Source organism: Tauraco erythrolophus, chromosome 1 (assembly GCF_009769465.1).
Source record: "Tauraco erythrolophus isolate bTauEry1 chromosome 1, bTauEry1.pri, whole genome shotgun sequence".
Lineage (NCBI taxonomy): Eukaryota > Metazoa > Chordata > Aves > Musophagiformes > Musophagidae > Tauraco > Tauraco erythrolophus.
This window is the reverse complement of record NC_141465.1, coordinates 114,643,725-114,668,624: the sequence shown is the minus strand read 5'-3', so window position 1 is coordinate 114,668,624 and position 24,900 is coordinate 114,643,725. Positions and strand designations below refer to the sequence as shown.

Below are 24,900 nucleotides of genomic sequence, written 5' to 3'. Positions count from 1 at the left end.
TACAGGAACCACCATTTTTTTCTTCTTTTTTTTAGAAGGTCACAGGGAGGAGGAGAAAAATAAATTGTTTTCTAAACAAATTGAAAATTTGACCAGCTCTGTCATCACACAGGCCCCATGATACTCAACAAAGTAATTTTCATTCTGTCTACTAATGTAAACATTAATGACTAGCACATCCAAAGCCAACTACCAGAAACCATTCATCACATGGCATCCCCAAAACACTTGAGACTAATGCAAGTCCTCCTGCTGAAGACATTGCAGCTTAAACTGCTGCCATTAGTAGACCTTCTTCCAAGCACTGACAAGGCTGCCACAGTAAAATAGTTTATTTTAAAGGAGTGGTAACATTTGTTAAAACGAAAGAAAGGGAACAAGAAAAATCCTAGCTCCAGTTATTTCAGCTGAGTAGCAAACCATTTACATCCCAATACCTTTAACCACTTCTAAACTGCTTTTTAAGGGTGAGTACTTTTTTTTTTTTAAACATAGTGCAAGGAAAAAAAAAAAGCACAATAGTAGCAGCCAGTAAGAACAACTAAGATGATATGCTTCACAGTATTATTTTAGAAAACCCAGGTTAAGGTTTTTTTGTTTGGTTTTTGTTTAGTTGTTTTTTTGAAATCAAGGACATGCTCTACACAAGCATATCAAACAGGGAATAGGTTCCTTTAAAAAAATAATCTTAAATTGCAATATGGAATACATTTCAAACTCCTTTCTCCATTTTACTCTTCTTTCTTAGTAGGCAAGTAAGATGTGTTCACAGTTTTACTCCTCCACCAATAGGTGGTGCCACTATTTTCAACAAAACTTCCAAGGAGAACAAGGTGGCCAGAAGTGCCCAGAGTGGGAAGTCAGGTATTCACAGTGGTTTGGTATTCTTGTCACAGCATGGTTAGCCAAAAACTGGGGACGGTTATTGATTCAGACAAACTAAACAAAGGTCTCAATCATCTTAGATCATTCAAGAAAAGTGAGACAAAATTTAAATTCACATTTTGAATAATAAAAGCTTTTTATTACTTAATTTCCTTATATATCCATGCATCCTAACTCTGATAAAAAATGGACAGTATAAGATCACGTGAACACTGCTGGTCTCGTATTTACAGTGCAACAAAAGTTACTACTGGAAGTGTGCCTGGATCCTGATAGTAGCTGCTTGCACAAGGCATGGATAAGGACCCAATAAGCTGCACAACTATGGTTTCATACTCATTCAAATTCCAGCTTTACACACCAGGGATCCAAGTCCAACCTGCAGTCAGATCACTCTGGTCCCCACTAGTCAAATGTGGATGATAGCACGGCACTGCCTTTGGCAGCACTTGGGAAAAGAGACAGGAAGATGATGGCTACAGGATTACTGGGAGTGATTCACTTATAACATCACCACAAGAAATGTTCACTGCCATCACTGAGATACTATTGATCTAGACACCTATGACACTGAAGGATCCAACTGACAACAGAGATATGTCTGGAGCTGCCTTGGCCCTGCTGCCCCATCTGCATTGCCCCAATAACCAACACAGAAAGCAGTGCATCACCAGCAGGCAGTTAACTCCACCTTAAGGTGTCCACTGAGATGCACTAGGTGGACATGTCTGCCAGTACCTCTCCTCCATCAGTTCTAGACCAGTGGCTTGGTCTGAGCACACCACTTTAGAAGGGTTAGAGCTGGCATAGGGGTCACTGCTCCCATCCCACATTAGACAAGTCACTTGGAAGCATGTTTGTTATTCAGTTGATGATGGCAGTCGTCTTCAAAGCCTGCCTCAGCCCACTGCTCTGAGGTCCTACTGCTAGGGTCTCAGTATCAGTCATTTTCCCACCAATGACAGGGTCCTGGTAATTTGGGCAAACAATCCCTCTCCATTTATCTTGAAGTCCCAATGCCTCACCTGATGGCATGGTGTATGGACTAATATATTATTCTCCATGAGAAGCTCAGGCATTAACACTGGGAGACATCACAGCAATTCTCCTACTTTACTCTGAAAACTCCCAGATTCCTGGGAAAGACTGCCTTTCATTTGCTTTGTAGCAATAGGGCTGATTCAGAAACAGCTTTAAAGGTCTAGGAAATATTTTCAAGAGAAAGTTAAACACACTCTACTCCAATTTCAAAATTGTTGCATTTTTAGTGATGTTACAGCTTAGACATCTTTGCTGCAGATGAATGGGGGTCTTTTTAATGCTTTTCATGAGTAAATTTGAAGTCTAACTTCAGTAGGAAGAGGAATAGATCCCATGCATGAAAAAAACATCACCAATTATAAACAATACCACTGTGCAAAGTCCCCTGCAAATACCTGATGCATTTATACAGTTTGCAGACCATTACCCAGACCCATTTTCCTTTACTGTGCTGTGCACCCTCTGCATGTTCTGGGTCCTCTTAAGACTGCATGATTCAGTGCCAGCACTGGGGAATTTTCTTGTTTCAAAAGACCTGGAAGTTTAATCTTGAAAGGGCAAAAATATTAAAGCCTTATCAACCAAGCAGTTGAATAGATCTTAAGACATAGGACTTGCTGCATACTAACACTGTAAGCGTGTGCCGTGCAACAACTGGAAGATATTGTGTCATATAGCAATCTATTTATCATAAATTATTCTGAAGGCACCAACTAGCAATGGCCTTCTCCCACTTTAAACGATAGAACAGCATTTGTTAGATTCAGTCAAAACCTCCTACTATTTCTACTAACTTATACAGAATGATTAGTATCTCCACTTTGTGCTGTTATATTGTACAAAATACACAAATTCTGTTATAATTACTGTATTATACAAGATCCTTAAAGTGCTATAAATATCAGACTTACCTGAAAGACCAAATATATTAAAATCCAAGCGCAGTGAGATGACAGCGTTTGCTCACGGTCACACAAATCAATTGCAGAGCTGGGCAGATTGCCCAAGTCCCTCAATTAAATCATACTACACAGACACTGAGCCTACTGAAGCCCGTGTATGAAATACAATCAATATCCAAGAATGCAGTCTCAAGGATTTTCCTGTGCACATTGGAACATAATCTAGCCTCAATGTGAGTCGGTGCTTAAGAACTTTTTTCCCCCCATTATAATTGCAGCCAGCTCCAGGCTGGACAGATTTACTAGATTCAGGGCTGACAGGTGTGATCAACAGATTTACCAGCTCCCTCTTCAACAAGCATCTTGGCTGGAAATGTGCCTAAAGAATAACTCCTTTGGGTTAGTGGCAAAGTGTTAAAAAATGAGGTAAAAGAATTTGATTTCCTCTCCTGCTTACACCACTGGGAGTCAGGAGTACCTCAAATGAAAACAGCGGAGTTCCACCACTGAAAGGTCGGCTGGCTATTTCCATGTCTGAAATAAAGATGTGCAATGTTTTCCATAATGTAAGAGTTTTCATTCTAAAATGACTCAGATGAAAACAATGATCTCACTGGCTGGCTGGATTTAACACAATGACATACTGGTCCAGTCTCAAACCGATTTCCTCCTTCTCCCAGGCTCCACTCATACAGCCGTATCCCCTTGAGAGCAGTAAAAGGAGGAAAGAAAAAAATCAGATACCTCACTCAGATATTTTACCCCTTTTCCTTAATTTTGCCAGTCATACTTAAAACCATATGGAAGTCTTGAGTAAGAAATCTATCCACTGTCTAGCTTCTCTAACGTGAGTTATCAAGTTTATTAGTAATTTTAATGTAATACCTGGATATAAACAAAGGGAAGGATGACAGGAGTAGAACTTTGAGCAGAAAGAAAAATGCCAACACACTATCACAAAGGCCTATATTTGGCATTCCTAGTAAAGCCCTAGATATTTTGAGATACAGGTCTCAGGCAAGAAGCTTTTCATTACAGAAGTTGCTAGTTACGATGGTTAAAAGAAAGCATGAAAATAAAAACTAAGTACAGAAAACCCAGGAAAATATAATGGCAACTCAAAGCAGACAAATCGCTCGAAGTTCTTTCACGATGAGAAAACTTGCAATACAAAGCTATAAAACAAAAAATTAGTATCTTCAAGGGAGGAAGAAAAACCAACACAACTTCACATACACTGCCATGACTTTGGAGAAACTAGTTAGAACTATAACACCATAGGAGCACAGTGAAATCCTCAGATCTTCTACTCTCTTTCATTTTCTTGTTAGGAACTATTTTTCCATAATGGAAGAACACAGCAAGTTAGCCACCTATTTTTATTCTATTAATGTAATGTACAGAAATTAATATTTGATACACAAATGACTATATCATTGGCCAAATGTGTCCCAAAGGGTGTAAATAAGCTCTGTTTTGTGTTAACTAAAAAACATTCTACATAGGCAGCCTTGCCTGAGAAAAAAATCACTACAGCTCATTACTTAATTAGTATACAACACTACCAATTAAGCAAGGAGCCTGTCCATGTTACTCTCCGTTATTACTCTGATAACAGAGAATTAAGAAAATTAATCAGATGGTGTTTTAATTTGATTTTATGGTTCACTGGCAGTGTAAACTCTGATGCAATTTCATGCAGCCTGTCGTTCCTTTTCCATTATTGGTTACATTAAGCTCAACAAAAAAATGTAAATGAATGTTTCTTCAAAGTCATTTGCAGAAGACTGTTGGTTAAAAATCAGTAGTAAAATCATGCTCCAAGTAAATGGATGTAAGTGGACTCCTGAAATTTTATTAGAGAGCACAGATCTCATTAACCAAAGAACCCTCTCCTTCAAGAGGATAAAATACCTCAGTAAATCTTTAGGTAAATGGCACCAGGCGCTGATTATCATCCCTGGTTAAAAAAAAAAATCTAAAAATATCATTCTGCATTAGTCTGAGCTCCCCTAGCACAAATTAAAGTTACTGAATAAAAGTCACTCATTCCTTTACACACATTCTTGCAGACCATGAACATCTTGAAAAAACCTGATGCCGAGGACACTGTTGATGGCATCCCAGATTTATTCTTCCTCACCCGAGCCAGGCTTGATACTACTCTGCATCAAAAGATTGAGTTTTCTGAGATGTCTCTTGTGTAACAACATATCATCTTTTATTGCGGTTTAAGATGAACTCGCACTTGAGGAGGCAGGAGAGTAGACTATGGGTAGGTACCTGCTGATGGGTGGTGACCTACCATGGTGCTGTAACTGCACTGAGCCCAAGCAAAATCTGTATGAAAGTGTGCTTCCCAGAATGAAAGCAAAGTCACTCCTACAGACATTTTTTTAGAATCTTTGCAGTTTTTCTTTACTTCTCCCTCAAATGAAACCAACACAGGCATGAATAGAAAGAACAAAGTGAATCCGAAACACTAACTTTGATAAACCTGACAATAAAACAGTTTGTCTTGTTCACTGTTTCATGCGCTTTAGTATAAAATTCTGTTCTGCATATAAAAAGAAATCTATACTTTACACTATGTTTCTCCTTTTGCAGTCATGTTCAGCATGTAACCACTTCTGGTTTGGTGCCTATAACCTTTTCTGTGTATAACCACTCTTGTATAGTAGCTGCCTTTATTTAATAACTGTGCTTTTATCATGAAAGCTGAAGGGGAAAAAAATTAAATTTTACAGAACCCACCTTTGAATTTAAAACTCCAAGGAAGTAATTATGTTTAGCAGAAGCCGTTCCTTGCCAGTGAAGATATAAGATATTTGTACAACCTGCCAAGTCACTCCTACAAAAAGTGCCAGAACCTTCAAATTTCATGACTTTGTGTGTTGAAATTTTCCAACTGTGCTACTGCAACAGCACTGGCTTCCTCACATAAAACACATTTGTTTCAAGATACTCCCTCCTCCCTCATATTAGCAAAGTAGCATCCCTGAGTAAAAAGGTGCTCTACCAAGAGCAGAAAGACCATTTTAAGGAACCCTGGTCTTATTCCACCTCTGCCATGGTTTCATGGTATGAATTTGTGCATGTGTCCTAACCTCAGAGAAAATACAGAAAATACAGTCAATCTCACTGGAGTGTTTTGAAAGCAATTTTTTTCAACAACCGTTTAAGTAGTATAATAAAAAATAGCTTTTTTATATTAGCATCAAATCACACTTTCCCTCATCTCACATGATTGTTTTACAGACTTAAAAAAAAAAATCTTTGAAGACTGCATTTATTCCTTTTCTATTTGTTTTCTCACTGAATGTATCTTTGTGCTAAACATTTTTGTGCTTTTATAGACCACCTTGAGAGAGCAGATTAAAAAAGAAAACAAACTACATTAACTAAGCTACATTATTAAATATTTCCGGTAAGTATATTGGGTATCTATCCACTCATCTGAGTCATCCAAACAATTTTGTCTTCTGATTGAAGCTGCTGACCAAATCTCAAGCTCTACAGCACACAAAAATCTGGAACAGCCAGTGGCAAAGCTCTAATCGATATTAGTTGAAATTAGATTCTGCATGTTGTCCCCACATCTGGCAAATAAGTTGGCTTTAGCAAGACTGCTGCTCTCCAGAGCCCTGATGTAGCAACCTATATGGGGCACACAGACACCTACGCTTGCAGGCAGCTTGTCAGAAAGTACTGCGACTATACACATGGTTTACTGCTTGCAGTGAGCTACAGTACTGAAACCCACAAATGGAAAGCACTGTGGGTTTTAATATTTTGGTTTTAAGTTATTTCCTGATATGATTTAAGATTATCAGGATAACACTATTCCCCGTGTCTTACATTTTGTAGATTCCTTAATAGCTCAAGAATTCCAGAAAATGGCTGATAACCATATAGCAAGAATTAGATCTAGTAACTGCAAGGATCGGAGAAGTAGATCTTTTCCAGTTTTTCAAACTGGACCATAGGCTTATAAATCAACGAGCAGGTTGAATTCTCACTGAAGTCAATAGCAGCTGAATGTACATCACTTCCATAGAGGAGGCTCTGCATTCTGCAAAATTATGTCCTATAAACTCAATTTTATAGATCTTAATCTGTTATAGCAATAGTTGACTTGCATCAGATAACAGTCATTACTTCCCCACACTATATTTCTCCAGGAAGAATAGTTCACTAGCTCAGTCACTACATATTCACCTGGGATTTTATCTTCACTCATGGTTATGTTCTTAAAAACATATATGGAATACAGTTAGCTCCAAGTTTTCTTTACTATCATACTGTCTCTCTTGAAGGCCCTAAAGACTTGGGATTAATTTAGCATGACTGTAGTCCAACTCAGATCAATGGATTCTTTCCACAAATGGGTACTTTTTCTATAAAACCTTGGTTCTTTCCTTCATTTTCATTCCCAGAGCAATTTATTTCATTGCTTGAGCACATGCAACCTCTTCATACAGCCACCGTATCTTTGCACCTTGTATTATCATGTATGAAGTACATTTGCAATGATTCTCATCACACTCTCTTGCCAAACACTGGAGATGCACTCTTCCTTTCACCCTTTACTGAAAACTTCGTAACAACAGCACAATATAGTAGCAATTTATACAAATTCTCTTTTCCACATCACATTGCAAATCACAGCTACAGATGCCTTCTTTCAACATATAAGTAAATGAACCGCAGCCAAAAGTTAGCTTCCCAGCCCACAGAGATGCCTGCCAAGCCTCATGGGTATGTGGTGCAGTATTCGATGTCTGTAGGGGACACTTAATGCCATGGCAGATCATCTGCACCGCTCAGTCTTGATCACCTTGTGCAACCTCTATTTTTACACAGACGGCTGATTTCTCAGCATACAACATTCAAAACCCAAGAGCTAGAGACATACCTAACAGTTGAAGACAGGTAGTCCCACAGGAAACGTTCTCTCTCTTAACCATGAAACAGCGACAAAACGGTAAGACAACCACAAGTACTAGTTCAAAGCGAAGAGGCTCTCCTGGATGCCCAGTCTCAGGGCAGGCAGCACAGCTGCCTCCTGCTTCCATGCCCCTTCCTAGCAAGGTGGACCAGGTAATCTTTCCATCTGCAGCGTACCAGGTAGCACCATTTTTAAAAGACTCAAATTGCCAGCTGTTTTGTTGGGAAGAACACTGTAGAAGTACAATACCATTTGGTGTACTAACTTTACTTTAGAATCATAGAATGATTTAGGTCCTTAAAGATCATCTAGTTCCAGCTCCCCCACCATGGACAGGGAGGGCACCTTCCACTAGATCAGGTTGCTCAAGACCTCATCCAACTGGTCTTCAACACCTCCAGGTATGGGGCAGTCACAACTTCTCTGGACAACCTGTTCCAGTGCCTCACCACCTTCACTATAAAAAATTTCTTCCTTAGATCTAATCTAAATCTACCCTCTTTCAGTTTAAATCCATTGCCCCTTGTCCTATCACTACACACACTTGTAAAAAGCCCCTCTCCAGCTTTCCTGTAGGCCCCCTTTAAGTACTGGAAGGCTGCTATAAGATCACCCCAGAGCCTTCTCTTCTCCAGGCTGAACAGCCCCAACTCTCTCAGCCTGTCTTCAGAGGAGAGGTGCTGCAGCCCTTGGATCATCTTTGTGGCCCCCCTCTGGACTTGCTCCAGCAGCTCCATGTACTTCTAGTTTTGAGGACTCCAGAGCTGAATGCAGTACTGCAGGTGGGGTCTCACGACAGCAGAGTAGAGGGGCAGAATCACCTCCCTGGACCTGCTGGCCACACTTCTTTGGATGCAGCCCAGGATATGGTTGGCAATATTTTATGATACTGATTTATGCCTTCGCTTTAATTAAAAGGTAGCAGGAAAACATTTGGTTTTGATTCAGATACTCAGACCCACCGAGACCCATTTCAGCCGACTCCTCCATGCAGGTCCAGCAGGCCCTGTCTGCGTCTCCACAATGAATTACTTCCGCGGACGCGCAGAACGAAAGCCTCCCCGAATCCTCCCCCCTAATCCCTGACATCTGCTCTGCGCCCGGGCCGGGCCCGGCGGGAGCCGCCAGCGCCGGCTGCCAGCGCGGCCGCAGATGGGCAAACACCCCAGCGCCGGGTCAGGCTGCTCTGCGATCCCAGCTGGGAACTCCGGACGTGGAGTGCGGTTCTCATTTAAAGCATTCGTAACGTCGAGGAAACACCTGCTAAGGAACTATCCAAAATAAATTTACCACGAGTCTTTTAAGAAAGAGAAAAAACGTGATTGACAGCAGCAGTACAAGATCCGACAGCAGCAGAATTCAAAGCTCCATTACAAACCCTGACCAATTAAATACATAAACAGCACCATTTTTCATTTCAGGGTAACAGTTACCATTTAATTTCTCATCTTCCACTTAAAATAGATGCTCTTCACACTGGAAGACTGAAGTTTGACCTATTTTGACCTGGTTTATTTTCTTTTGTGTGCAAAAATCCTACAACGCCATGTTGTCTGTAGTTTTAAAAGAAACACTCCCGTATGGCTACTCTTTAAGGTCAGCAGTATACCATCACGAACAGTTTAAAATAGTTTCCGCCTGGCTAGTGAAAAAGGTGGCTGATGACATTCTGCTTAAAGCCTGTAAGTACAGCAATTAAAATCAGTAATTTTAGAATTAATGTTAAAAAAGTGAAAGTATTTAGGTTTTCCAAAGCTGTATCAGTGACACTGGAAGCAAACCTCAAAGCCTTTCAAGTCTTTGAGTATCAGAGACAACTGATTTTTAAAAAGCTTGCCAGCAATCTTTTCATTTAAACCATTGCTTTCCCCCTTTAGGGACTCTGGAGGTTTACCTGGGCCATTGGTGGGGACCTCCCCCTCCTCCCTGTGTACACGTCTGACCAGCAATTACACTGCAGGCCGCTTGCTAATGATTGTGGTATTTTTCAAGAACACTTAAGCAACTTTGGAGCATGGGTCACACTGATGTTCAAGTAGAACTAGATAAAATATTTGCAATATTTTGCATTTCCCAGTTTTTTTTCTATGCCGGGCTCTCCAGCAAGAACTATGCTGCTCAAGAATTTGAGCACTACACCATGCCTGTGAAGTAAGAAACTTTATTTTTCATACTATAGGTATGGAAAACCAGCATTCGTGGCAATTAAGGCAGCTTCCCCAACATCACACAGGAGTTTTGGGCCAAGGGCAGGTGAAGCCAGCTCCACCAGAAATTTCCTTGTAAGGCAGAATGCTAGGGGCAAAAAGTGCCTTCAAAGGGACTTCCACCACCCTGTTGCTGTGCCTACATCAGAGAAAAACAAGTAAAACTCTAGGCATGGTACAAACAATCTCTTTGTCCGAGTCAAACAGACTTCCTCACCAGATAACTTCTTTTTATTCAGATTTCCAAATTCTGCTTGGTCCACCTTGATTGAGCCCTTGATTAGAGCTTCAGAAAATAAGGTACCACAGGGTAAATGGGAAAGGTCCTTGAACAGGAGAGTAACCAGTTCAATAACACAAAACCAACAGCAGGAGTACAAATGCAGTGTTCTTAAGGGAGAGAGATCATTAGGAGAGTCCTACAGACATCTGTGCTACAATTTGTGCCTACCAAGATATCCACAGATGGTCTAGGAAAGGAGTGAATAGCAAGGCAACAGTTTGAGAGGATATCATCTCCCTCAGAGAGCACATAAAATAATAAAAACCAACCAGAAAGAATGGCAAAAGGACTTTTTGTTCAATAACATAAAATTTAGTATATTTAAGTGAAAAGTGAGAGACATGGGGGAAGTGATAGTAGCAATAGTCAGGTGAAGGCCTAGGGATGGGATCCTGTTACCCAGCAGTCCAAAAAAGCAAACTAAGTGTTGGGATTTATTACGAATGGGATAGAAGAAATTTGAATATTTTGCTGCTATTAAAAAAAAAAAACCAAAAAACAATCAACCCTGTGCTTCATCTACATGCTCTCTTCATTCCAAAAAGGACACTGGAGAATTAGAAAAGGTTGAGAGGAAAGGCAACAAAAATAATCAGAGTATGGCATGGCTTCAATATGAGTGATGACTAATGTGGTGACTTTTGTTTATAGGAACATGGAGAAGAGAGACAATACAAAGGCCTGTAAAGACAAGAACGGCAGAAAGCAGGTAAACGGAATAATCACTCCTTTCTTCCTCCAGTACAAGGACTGGGGTCACCAGATCAGACAGCCAGTGGCAAGTTCAAAACTAGTTAGAGGTAATATGCTTTCATATATACAGCACAGAATTCCTGCAGGTTGTTGTGGACCAGAGAGCCACCACATTACTTCAAAAGCTTAACTTGAACTTAAAATTACGCTGCTTCCTGGATGAAAAACCCATTGAGTTTTAATAAATGCAAAGGACTGTTTCAAGGTGTTGAATCCCTGGGAGACTACACCACAGAAGTACCATTATATCCTTTTCTATTCTTACGCTCTTCCTAATCGTCTGTCCCTGTGCCTTGCTACAGCCAAGACAGTAAGTTAGATACCTATATTGGGATCAAATACGCATTATTTAGATGGTATCAGCTGGAGGCTGCAGATAAAGGAGAAACTGAGAGTGCCAGGGAGAAAGCATTTTTTTTTCCTCTATTATGAAATGCAATCAATTGGGCAAGACTGAGAGGATACATAACAGTGAGGGGGGCCCAATCCCCTTGACACTGCACTGACCTCTACCCATCTTCTAACTCTTACAACTCCCAGATCCCCTCTGCTTCCTCTACCTACTAGAACCCACTCCTCCATTGCTCTCATATTAAATTTTGTAGTCTCATAATTTTGTGTTCATCCTTCAGGTGGTGTCACTCAGTGAAGCCCAGCCTGCTGGAAAGCTGGACTTGAGAATATGAACAGAGTTGATAGTTCTCTGGGACAGTCACCAGCTGTTATCAGGGATGCTGGTTTCCACAGACAGACGCTGCTAAAAAGCATTTCATCTGTTTCTTCTAACCTACTGAGCATGCATAAGGTCTTCATCATGAGTATCTAACAGACATTCTAATGAATAATCCCGTTGCCTCAAAATGGTGACCATGTCACACAATTATATACGACTACTTTCTCTGTCACTCTCAGATGGGGAAAACTAAGGACCTATGCACATAAGACCTGGGATTTGACTAACTTCTCTCACAGCATGGCAAGGTAGCCATCGGTCTCAGTGATACTTAAATCCATTACAGGAGTTCTCCAAAGCTTTTAGTTTTTCTTAACAGATAAGTAAAGTAAACTAAACTGATGATAAAGCATTGTGCATTTTGATCAAGAAGTGAAAGGAAGAAAGTTAACTCCATGCAGACATGCGTTATGTAGAGGTCCTTAAAGAACATTTTAGCAGAGAAAAACCAACACCAGAGTGCCAGGCTCTAGGGTTTGGCTCTTTCAAAAGTGACAAGCTTTCAGCTCACAAAACAAACATGTTGTGGCCAAACTTGTGCCTTCCTACTGAACTTGTACCACAAAGTGAGGCTTCACAATATCCTCCCAGGGAACTATTCCCTTTTCCCAAGCATAGAAGTGAGCACAGCTGCAGACATAAAGCTGGGGTATGATTCAATGATTCAAGAGAGTATCATTGTGTCACCTTCTCCTTACAAACACACTTTCCAGAATATCTAGGGCCAGCCTGTTATGAAAAGGAGTGACTCGGAGCACTTTGAGAGCCCAAATCAAAACCTGAAGTCCCTTCCTCTCTTCCCTCAGAGACAGCCACATACACACAGAGGAAGAGGAGGATGCTGAGAATCTGGGCTGAGCAGGAAAACGTTTACAAAACAAATTTCACAACCATGCATAATTCAGTAATCCATATTTTGGCTTACTCAAGTTTATAAGAACTGAAATAGCATTTTAAGTGCTTAGTTTTGCTCTCCTTTAAGTTTAGTTAAGCTTGCCTTAGGCTCACAAGTCTATTGAATTTGAAACTTATTTTTGAGGTAACTGACTTGGAGAGTTTTCCTACCTGTTCTGCCCTTAAAGTACACCCCAAGTTCATTCACTCTTTTATCCTATTTTACTACAGGCTTGACAGGAACATGGAAATCATATGAGAGGAAAAGTGTGGGTTTTTTTGTGGGTTTTTTGTTGTTTTCTTTTTTTGTTTGTTTGTTTGTTTTTTTTTTGTTTTTAACTAGCTGATAAACATTAGCCACACCAAACAGTTTAAATCTCACTTGTAGACTCAAAGGTTTTCCTGCGAGGCTCAAGATTAGGTGAGGCAGTAGTCTTTACTTATATGTTGTGCTCTCCTGTTTCTCCCTCAGCTCTGAAACTGGGGTTTCCTGACAGGGCTCCTGGCTCCCACAATTTGCCCATTTGCTACAGGCAGCAGAAGCATTACCAGAGACCTCATTATAGCTGTCAAAAGCTGGAGCTATTCTGCAACTGACAGGAAAAATGAGGGCTTGCAACACCAACAAATGCATCCAACAGCTCTTGAATCTCCAAACGGGCCAGGAATTCACCAGGAAAAAAAATAATCCTTCCCCTTCCAAAAAAACGCCTTAAATCAGCAAGGAAGTATTGTTGCAGCAGAAAAGATTGCTAAACTCAGTATAGCAACAAGGTAACACCATGCTAATGAGGACATTCTGCTTTTGCACAGGCAAAAAAGAATTATAAGCCAGCAGGAAAAAAGAGAAGATACAAATACAGCTCTGAAGTCAAATATTTCAAAGAAGGAAGAATATAAAACTTTTTTGTGTGCTTTTATTACACTTTAGATCATTAATGAAACAATCCAAGAGAAAAAAAATATAAAGGCAGTGCAGTGTGGAACGGAGGATATAGCTATATCTACAGCTAGAGGAAGATTTAGAGCACCAATTCTCTGTTAATGGCTCAGATTCATTCAGATGGGATACAGTCCTAAAGCTCTAGGGATTCACACATCCATGCCTCAATTCAAGGCACTAATAACCAATCAGTAGTTTAGATAAGACTCTATAAATATTTAAAAATTTTTAATCTTTCGAGTGCCAAGAATAACATTTCCCATCATGTCCCTGCCTTTCTCACAGCAACAACGATGAGATTTCTCATCTGGCATTGCTGGCACCAGCACCACGTCAGGTGGTTTTAGTAGCGGCAGTCAATTAACTTAAAAAGTTACATCTAATTGATCCATTTCCTGCTCTGATAAACAATTGTAAACAAATACTTTTCTTCAAAGGAGGAGCTTTGTCCACAAATGAAAAAAGGAAAGGGGCCGTCTGAATCATGCTAGCTATGGTTGTGTCAGGGGTTTTATTATAAACACTATTTTTAGGGCTCTAAATAAGTGATGTGACATTAAATATAACGAGCCAAATTCTTCCCCAGTTTAACATGACAGTGGTGCTTCCTCACACAACCACCTTTGCTTTTTCTTTTTTTAACCTCTTCTGTGTTACCGACAGCAGCATGTGTGTATATTTACATTGTTTTGATCTTCCTAACCCATATTTAGCCTTTCTACTTTCTGTTCATTTTTGGCAGAGGAAGCTCACCACCCCCCTTTGCTTACGCTTCAGTCAGGTTCCGTGTCCGATTCCTGCGTCTCAGCAGAGCAACAAAAGCCAAAGCACTTCTGTTTCTGTTCGCAATTCCCTCTCCAGACAGACACCTGCCCCCAGCATTTTGATAAGCATGCATTTTGTGGTCCTCTTCCAAACCTTTCAAAACGTAGCCAGGCAAAAATTTCAGTGTAAACTTGAAGCTTCTACGCTGAGTTGAAAAAGGCCACAACTCACAGAGTTACTTGCAGTATGTCAACTCCTCCGCAACCTTTACCGAAAAGCCATGCTACTAGCTGTACTTCACCCTGCCCATTCCCCTCCATCTGTAATTTTGTTTCCTTATTCACAGAATGGAACTTGTGACACAGTGGTCATGAAGACATTCGCTTGCTTCTAAAGGATTTCCAATCCAACAATAAAGCCTGCTACAGAAATGCTTAATTATTTTTGCTACTACTATATTCTCCTCTGGCACAGAGCCACAAGTTCCTAAATGGAGGGGATTAAAAATGCCACTGTCATTTCATTAGCAAAAGTATTTGTTAAAAGTAGTTCTGAAAGGGCGGTCTGTTTTATTTTTGATTTTGATACGGTCACATATCTTAGTTCAGGAGTTCAAACCTACTTTTATCAAAACACACAATTCACACACCACTTGACAAAGAGATCAAGTGATTGATTTCTACACACTGTCAGCTGCTACGTCTGTTTTGACAGATTCAGGGTGTTTCCACATCCAATTGCTCTAACATGGTTACAGTCTAAAATAGCTATTATCATGCCAATAAACTTTCTGAAACTGATCCTAGCGCCATATATTGATCATGCATTTTCAGGAGTTGAGTGCCTTCTGTTCATTTTCCAGTCCAGACATCCTGTGTTTTACCTAACACAGTTTTAAAGACAGGAAATCAAGCCCAAACGCAAATTGGCAAACTAAACAACATAACCTGTGCCTGTGTGCCATTTGGCAATGAAGTTCCAGGGCATGCTCATAAAAACAACGTACCTTCTATAAGCCTGAAAAGACCATATCCAAGCTATTTTATGAAGCAGCAAAAAAGCTGCATCTTATTTACTAACCTGAGAGCTTAATAAGATAGTCCAGGACTAACGTTGTCTGAAACTGCAAGTTCTAGACATTCAATAGTCTGAAGTCTGGAGAACCAAAGCAAAATAGTTACTTACAGAAGAAGTGATTCTCTGCAAAGTGAATTCAAAACAGTAAACTAAAGATAAAGGTGTACCTATAAATATGCACACACACAGAATCAATTATGAAGCATAACTGATGATCAGAAGAGAAAGCACTGAAAATAAGCAAAAAAGAAATGAAATGTTAAAATAATTCACAGACATGAATCAATTCCAGAAAAATAATCTAGTAACATGACTCAATGCTTTTCACTCAACTGACAGTGTTAGTCAAGTGCAAATGAGAGTCTTCTGACTCACTGTCAGGTCAGAAGAAGGTAGGATAGTATCATCATGTTGTTACTACTACAATAGTTATGTTCCCTAGAGAAAAAACAGGAAAGTATAACGTAGGGGACCTCACATAATGAAAGGAACTGGCAAACAAAAGGGAAGGGAACCTGGAGCTCTCCAAGGCTAAAACAAATAAGAAATGTCCAGCAGACAGCTGCTTTAACCTCCTTCAGAGACATCACTGATCTGAATCCCTGGCAAAGCTTCTGCTGTTGAAAACATAACAGTCTTGAGTTCCACTCCACTGATAGAATCCAGATTTTCTTAACCTTTCCTTAATTGGAGCAGACTCCAGTGCTTGCTTAGATGTCAGCTTGACCCTGGTAGGCTTCCCGGTTAGGTCTTTCTACAACACAATTATTAGTGTTGCACGGAACGGCTTGAACAAGATGTAAATTAGCACACTCCAACAGTAGAAGCTGATCAACTAGACGTTCACAAGTTGAGCAAGTTTGACATACCTGAAAGAAGAAATCCCCAAAAAATGTTGCCTAGGAAAGCCAGACTACCTAGGCTTTTTCTGCCATATTCACAGTTCAGCAATCTAGAAGCAAGTTCCCTCTCTGACAGGCTTTTCTCCAGAGTGCCTTTCCAACTGATGACATATGTCACTGCTCCCCCAGGATCACCTTAATGCTTATAGCAGTCAGAGAACAGCAACTTCAAGTATGTACGGGAATTAAAATATAAACATCTTTTCATCTTTAGGGTCATAAATGGAAAAACAAGTACCAAACAGAATAGTCCTGTTCTTTTTCAAGTCTAAATTTTCAGCTTCAAATCTTCAGCTCAAGAGCATTATCTATTCCCTTCTGACTCAAGACACCATAAGAACTGTAGATCTTCATCAGATTGAATAGAAAGAGGTAGACCTCTACAAATAGCAACCCAAGTGAGAATCAGTGAATGCATCTGAATGCTGATGCAGGAGTATCACTAAGTTTGAGGGTATGTCTGGGCCACATCCTAAGTCCATACATGGACAAGAGACGAATGTGCAGGTAACACTTCTTACGTTCTAGTTTTCATGGTAAAAGAAATGCTGGTGCATGGGCTGGATTGGAGCCATAGCTTATTTCAACATGTTCCTGACCTGGGTTCCCTACAGAGCACTCCCAAGAGTCTGTTCAGACACAGTCAGTGAAATCAAAGATTAGTGGACAGTCACATAGTTACATTCTGTTCCAATTGGGGTACCTCTTGCTGTATTCGTTCTCGGATCACCACTTTGGATTTTACATAACAGATACAGCGAGACTGAAAAATTTCCTAATGTAGGATTAAAGTTAATTTGGATGCTGTTAAGGCAGAAAATATGTTCTATTTTAACTGTCATGATAAAAACTGAAATTTAAATTACTGCCTAGGATACACAGAACTATCGCAGTACGGAAAAGTAATTAATCTTAGCAAACTAGAGGGGAAAAAATAAAAGGAAACAATAAAAGAAATTAACACAGGTCATCAAATAACTTGAAGCGCTGCATAAAAGAACTAGTCTAAGAAGGATATTTATTAATTACGCCCCTTTCTCAGAAGGCAAATAAATACCATGCTTCTGGAAGAAATGAAAAAGCAGACAGATGCTGAAACAGATGTATTATGAAGAGAGCTAAAACTAATAAACTCATCTACAGCTTAACAGAACAGAAGGAAGCGAATTACAGGTATTAAAAACACAAAACCAGAAGTTCAGTATAAAAGCCAGAGAAACTGGGGGAGTTCCAGGCAAGCCTGGATGCTTCCTGGTACAAAGATCCTGTGGAGAGATATCAGTGAGGCTAAGAGCCCACAGAGCTTGAAAGGCCAACAGAGGAAGAGGGGTCAGAGAGGCAATTAAACTAATGCAAACACAAAAAGCCCCAAGACCACACAGGTTTTCAGTAGAGCTTTATAGTAGAAGATCCAGCATACAAGGTACACAATCTCTACCCACTCTATCTGACATATCTAGAAAGTGCAATGGTTCCCAAAACCTAAAGTAAGGCCAGCCTAGCAGCACAAAAATAAACAGACTGTTATTAGTCTTGCACAGGCCAATCTTGTCTCTGGGAATGAAAAAAAACCCACAACACCTCTAAAAAAACCAAAAGTCCTCCCCAGAAAAACAATAACTGTCCTTCCTCAGTCTACATTGTTTAAGTAATAAAGCTTCCTATGGAACAAGCCATTGAGGCTCAGGCCTACATAAGCACAGACATGAACGAGTAGCAAGGCACATGTAGTATGGAACTAAATATATTAACACATCTAGTCTACTTCCAGGCCGGTGCTCACTTCTAACCCTACGTGTAGCCATTCAACGCCCAGCTGCTTTACCCGACTGTACATACATGCGATAAGCGAGAACATTGCACAAATCACAGTAATGACAACACGTGGTTGCTGTCTATCAAAGGTTTCTTGATACTTAGAGTGACCTTTCCTGAAAAACTCTGTTCTTGAAGATGGGGTTTAGAAACAACAAAGATTTGCATAACCATACTAGACACTCACCACCTACGCCCCAAAATTGTCAGAGTGAACTCCACAACAGCTCAGCTACAAAGAAGAGGAAGACACAGGTATCTCTGATGTCCTCTTTTGTTAGTTACCTTAAATTACTTCCTGTTCAAAAAACCCCAAAACAAGAACAACCCACTCCCCAAAAACAACCTAGTTCCAACGTAACAGTTCAAATAAGCTTGTGCTCTATTCACATAATCTGATACCTGTGTTAAGCACCATCCCTGACTTGTATTATGAAAAATGTGGACGCATTTTAGTAACACATTAAGTTGTAAGGTTTCCAGTTCTACTATAATTTTAAGTACAAGGCTGAAAGAATCTGCAATTAAACAGCTCCAAGACAGACTAGAGTTTGTGTGGTCTGAACTAATCAAGTACGTACAGCTCCTAATCTCAGTCAGCTATATGAAATTGGTTTTCCTCTTATTATTTTGAAAAGATTTGTAGGATAAAAAAAGCCTACATTTTTCTTGGCTATGCACTACAGTAGTAGTTAAAGGATTGCTAAAAATTGCTCTTCTGATTTGGTATATATCAACACAGTCACCAAAAACCATTCTAGACACCACTCAGAACGGATTAATCAGATTCTGCTCTAAGAGCAAACAAACTCCTAAGAAAAATTATGGCTCCTGATAGCTTCCTTTGGAAAGACAGGATAACAATACCTGCCAAAAGACGACTGGCTGGCACAATTTTGATTACCTCCTAGGAATCTTGCTGACCATGAGTTTTGAAGCAGAGGTCGAACAATAGGATATAACATACATGTCTGTCTTTGTTTATTCCATCCTCAAGTATCTGAGTTGATGCAAAAAGGGAATTACCAGAGAAATACACACATCCTTCACATATGGGATTTGTTATAGAGAAGAGATGTGTCTTGGGTCTATTAATACCAGGAGACCTCACTACTTGGACATATAACACACAGGAGAAAGTGTATAACCCTAAGCCAATGTCTTGGTTTCAGCTGGGATAGAGTTAGTTTTCATCTTAGTAGCTAGAATAGCACTGAGGTTTGAATTTGTGTATGGGATTTGGTATGAGAAGAATGTGGATAACACTGATGTTTTTAGTTGTTGCTAAGAAATCAAGGACTTTTCAACTTCCCATGCTTTGCTAGTGTGCAGGTACACAAGAAGCCAGACTAACTGATCCAAATGGGCCAATGGGATATTCCATACCATGTGATGTCATGCTCAATATATAAATGAGTGTGTGCTGGGAAGTTCTCTCTCTTTGTTTCTTTTGGGATAGAGGTTATGAGATTCCTTTCCTCCGGGATCACTACCTGGGAATGGGCTGGGCATTGGTCAGTGCGTGGTGCACGACTGCACTGTGCCTCACTTGTTTGTATATTCTATTACAATTTTATTTTATGTCACTTATTAAATTGTTCTTATCTCAACCCATGAGTCTCTATCTTTACTCCTCCAATTCTCTCCCCCTCCCCCTGGGGCAGGGGAGGGGGGAGCGAGTGGCTGTGTGGTGTTTGGTTGCCGGCCGAGTTAAACCACAACAGTCAACTCTTCTGAAGTGATAAAACATTAAAAGTGAATACCAAAGATATCATAATATTAAAATGCCAAATTGGTTTATCTATAACTGAAAAATTCTGACAGACTAATGGGAAGATGCAACTGGAAGCTATCTTGCTGGTCACTGAACTCACATCAGTGGCAAAGTGTCATTTCAAGTACACAATTAGAAGCAATTTTTTTTTTTCTCTCTCTTGCTCTACTACTGTTACTATTACTGGAAAGCTGTCCTGGAATTTCCTCACCCTAGAAAGCAGCTCTTCAAAAGCACTCTTCAGTTGAAGTTTATACAAGGCTTGTTTAGATCCCTTTGCATCAACACTGCCCTTTAGCATTAACAACACGTTTCCTTATAGATATATATGTGGAGATGGGGTGCCAAATATCTGTTATCTATCTATCTATATTTTAAGTAATATTTCCCCTCCATATTTGCTCTCTTGCAATGTACAAGGCAAATTCTTAGTCTCTTCTGCCTTCCCTCAGCATTTGAGTAGTAACCTTTTGCAGTCTTTGAATTAACTTTTCTTTCATAAGACTGTCCAGGACCACAAACAGTATTATAAGTTGAAAAAGCTGATACTTTATTCTGGAAAACTTTCTGCTCTGATTTTTCAAATACAGAGTTAACTGGATGATGACAGCATCAGATGTGATGTTTTCATTCATTCAAAGGCAAGAGGCTTATTGGACAGTTTATTTTATCATAAAAGAAATAAAGGAATAAGTCTGTAGTAAAAGCAACCACGTCCTTCAGTGGAGATCTCCCGTTCCAAAAGTAGGTTTACTCTGTATCTCCCCTGTCATCTGGACTGAAAACCACCAGAAGCACCACTTCCACAGAAAGGTTAAGGGGAAAGCAAGAGGTGATATTCAGAGGATAGGTACATCAGTGATATTAGCACTGGCTTGAGATCTTACAGAGGAGAAGTAGAGAGAAAACATTCACAAGGGGCTCAAGTAAACATCAGCCTGGTACACTGGCAGAAAACCAAGACCTCCTTCTCTGTGGATACAACACAGACAGAGCCACTAGTCGTGCCCTTAGCTTAAATGAGAAAGAAAAATCTCTAACTCCAGTGAAAGGCAATAAATAAAAGGCAATGTGAAAATCCAGTTCATCCAGCTGCATAAATGTATCCAGTAGAGCCCTTTCAGCTACTAATTGGAAGAGTCTCAATTGACAAAAAACCCTGGAACTTTCCATCTTGACAGCCTTATAGCTGTCAACTGTATCACGACATAAATGGAGACGAAGCTCAAGTAACAAGCCTGGATGTGAATTCATCACCATAAGATGGTCTGAGAACACAAGGAGCATCCTGGTACTTTGCACACTTCAAGAGTGTTCGAAACCAGAACAAACTCTTCAATAGCCACCAAGATCACCAGCCTGCCTCGTGTTTCCCATGGCTAATCACCCTTGGTAGGAGGAAAGAAAGGCCAAGGAGATGTTCCAAGTCAAGGAGGGAGCAGGTTTAAAAGTGGAAATCTCTGCTGCAGAGCCTGAAGAACACATTGCAACAATATCTCTTTGAAGCCAACAACCTACTGAACCATGGAAGAATCCCTCCTCCTCTCACTGACTCTTCCGGCATGAGACCATGTAGCAAGAGCAAACCCCTCAGATTTCCTACCGGAATGCACTGTGTAATTAGAGGGACTGCTTAAAGGGGGCAACTCCTCCCATTTGCAGCTCTATGACAACTTTCTATATCTACCCAGTTGCTTTCATGGCAGCATAGTATTAGGAAAATATTTGATATATTTTTAGCTTTCTTTTTATTGTAGCTTAGCAGCTGGATTCAAAGAGAGCCAACATTATGGGATCAAGCTGATCTGTGTATGGATCAGTAATACATGGTCTACCAACCAGTCACGAGCCCTGTAAGATATGACAAAAAGGCCAAAGTCAGGGAATATAGTTTTTAGGGTATAAATCCTCATGGATCAGGGCATATGGTGCTCCCCACTGCCATTCAGACTACTATGGTTAATCGGTAGCTTTTCATGTTTCAGTCAACCCTTGATGGTCCAAACCCCGTTTTTCGAAAAATACTACTATATGTAACCTGAGAGAAGACAGAGGACTCCCTGGATTAGAGACCTGATACTGCAACCATTTGTATAGCTTGCCTTGCCATAAATCCTGCTTAAACACTATCCTCTTGGTTAAAGCTGGACAGTCACTGACCCTCAGTCCACCTGGCCTGTTATGGAAGTGACCAGAGCAAACCACTTCTAAGTGAACCAAATCCCTGCCTGCTCAAGAGACATGCCTTCTCTTGGCAAGGCTGAGAAGGGCAGGGGAGAACATGGCTGTGCTTTAGGTGGAAATTTAATCTGTGCTGGGGATATTACCAACCGTGGAAACATTTGACTTAAAGAGTTATGCGTTTCCATATATTAACATACTTCCCACACTTGCTCACATCTGCCCAAACAAGCTATGAAATAAATATTTTCCACACTGTAAATATAGCACACACTTCTAATGCTCAGTGATACATCACTTAATCCAGATCGATGTAAGCCAGCTTTTGCAACTAAGCCTTTCATGGTACAGCTCAGCAGGCAAGCAAACAAGTTTTAAAAAAATCTGCACACAGTTTACTTACCTTTCAGTTTGCACTTCTTTTGAACACAGAATTTGTTTCATTTAAAAAACCTACAAAACTAATATCAACAGCTTAACAGAGTAACAAGCAGTGCACTCTCTTCTACAGGGACACCTGTGACAAGAAGAGCAATTTCCTTATGCTCATCTGCTTTCTCAGTATCAGCTGAACGTCTAATGCAGAGAATTAGTGAGATGGAATATTATTATAACACATGACTCACAAAGCAATTGTTGTCTTCATTTCATAATGTTGAATTTTAAAGATCTTTATTTATCCCATTAAATAAGGTCTTTCAGTCATCCTAGAAATCCAATCACTGCTATGTGTAGCTTCCTTTACTTTTGATAAATGATTGAGTATCTCAGATATTTTGTTTAGTCAATTTTTCACAAAGATATCCTTCCTCCAAAGTGCTTAGTTAAATTTTAATCAAACCCATCAGTTTGTGGGTTTTCTTTTCTGAATTTTACCTTTTTTTAACCTGAGAAATACTAGGTGTACCACATGTATGTTCCCTAAACTTTAGAAATTAATTGGATATCTCCAGAACATTAAAGATTCAGTGAACGAAACAAAGACATCCCTTCTCCAAAAGGTTTAGTCAGGCAACATAATAAAATAGGTGTTAATAAATGCAAACACCCTATCCATTCCTACTTTCAGAATCCTTCTGTATCGCCAAGACTTCACAAGCCAACATGCCTACCAAGGTATCCAAGTAAAGAAATAAGAATTTGAAGAGGAAAAAAAAAATAATATAGAAAACCTTCAAATATTTTTACATGGCAGAAAACTTCAATGATACATTGCAAAAATATAGTATGAAAAAAACCCCTCACACAAAACCAAAGAACGTCAACCAAATGATATCGATGTTAAGTCAACCATAATAAGGAACAACTAATTCTGAGTAACTTCCCGGCATTTTCAGCTTTATACAATACTAAATTTAATTTGAAAAATATATTTGCTAGAAAACAAACTACTCAAAGCTGAAGCAACATCTCCCACACTTTGCCAAGTTCTGACTGAATGGGAAATACTTGCCCCATGCTTTAAAAAAAATTCTAATCATACTTTTCTGAAGAGAGCTACCACAAAAATTGCTGAAGTTTGAAGTCTGTTCAGGATATTGCCTAAAATAAGTATTGGGGTATTTGCGCAGCTTGTATGGAAGGAAAAGGAAAGACTGAGGTAACTGCTGGTTGGAAATCGGTCAAAGACTGAAATGGAGAATCCCTCTGCTTGCTTAGGCTAGTACAATTGAAGGCCAGCAGTAGTCCAGGATTTCTGTAAACTTGACCATAAGAAGTGTTACCATAATTGCCATACTACAGCTTAGCTAGCTTTGCTTACAAAGGGAGCAACAGATCCAACTGCTAGCTCCTGCTACATTATGAAATACATTCTTGAAAGTCTTTTTTTACAAACAACTATTCATCCTCACAAGAATTTACAGACTGACCATGCTACTTCAGTCAGGGTTAGTAAATACACCATTTTACTAAGTTAATACCAATTCACTAGGAATTTCTTTGCAGTAGGATTAAATTGTAATGAACTAGTCTCAAAAAAAACTCAACAAAAACTGTGTTTCCTCAGCAGCTAAGTGGTGACAACTGCAGAGCTATGGTCCAGCATCAGTGCTAATTAGAAATATGAAGAGCAGCAAGAACTTCGTGTTCTGATAGTATTGCTTTCAACATTTGATGAGGCAATGCTACACTGGGGCCATCCATCCTGGTAGATGGCTCTCAGCGATGACCAGCATTAGCCCTTGCAGGCGGCCAGTGACCCAGATATAGCGACGCAGCCACTGGCACTGTACAAGAGTTGCAAGAGAAGAGATGATGATAATTCTTGTAAGAGTCTGAAGGGAACAGAAATGTTCCTCTAAGTGGGCATGAACTACATGTACTTTGAGTTACATTGCAGTACTGCTTAGATGCACTATCATTGAAGGCTGGTTTATTTTATTTATTTCAAACATCTCTCAGTGTAGCACATGATTCGGGGTAGTTTCATCACTCTGCGGGAATGGGATCTTTTATTAGCATTTTAATCTCACCAAACAACCCATATTTTTGCAGGGTAAGATAGGCAGAAAACTGGTCAGTTTTCCTCATGCTACACAAAATGTGGCGTTTATTTGCCAAATGCTCTTAAAAGCTTTCTACTAGGTCAAATCATCTTAATCCTCCAAGTAACTTCCAATTCCTTGATTCAGATGTTATTTTATGCTTCAATATTCAAAATAAATCTACCCAGAACCTGCTTGCTTCTTCTAACCAGACAGCACTGTCTGCTAGTGTGATAGTTCCTCCTGAGCAGCCCTTGACAAATCGCTGCTCACCCTTCTCTCCCGTTCCTCAGTTTCTCTGTCACAGAAGC

At 39.9% G+C, this 24,900-nt stretch overlaps 1 protein-coding gene across 3 annotated transcripts in view; it reads right to left on the bottom strand.

Annotated features, from left to right (window-relative positions):
- The window catches only part of ATP8A2 (ATPase phospholipid transporting 8A2), a 350,180-nt gene that overhangs the window by 33,991 nt on the left and 291,289 nt on the right, over window positions 1–24,900 (bottom strand). The window lies entirely within an intron of this gene.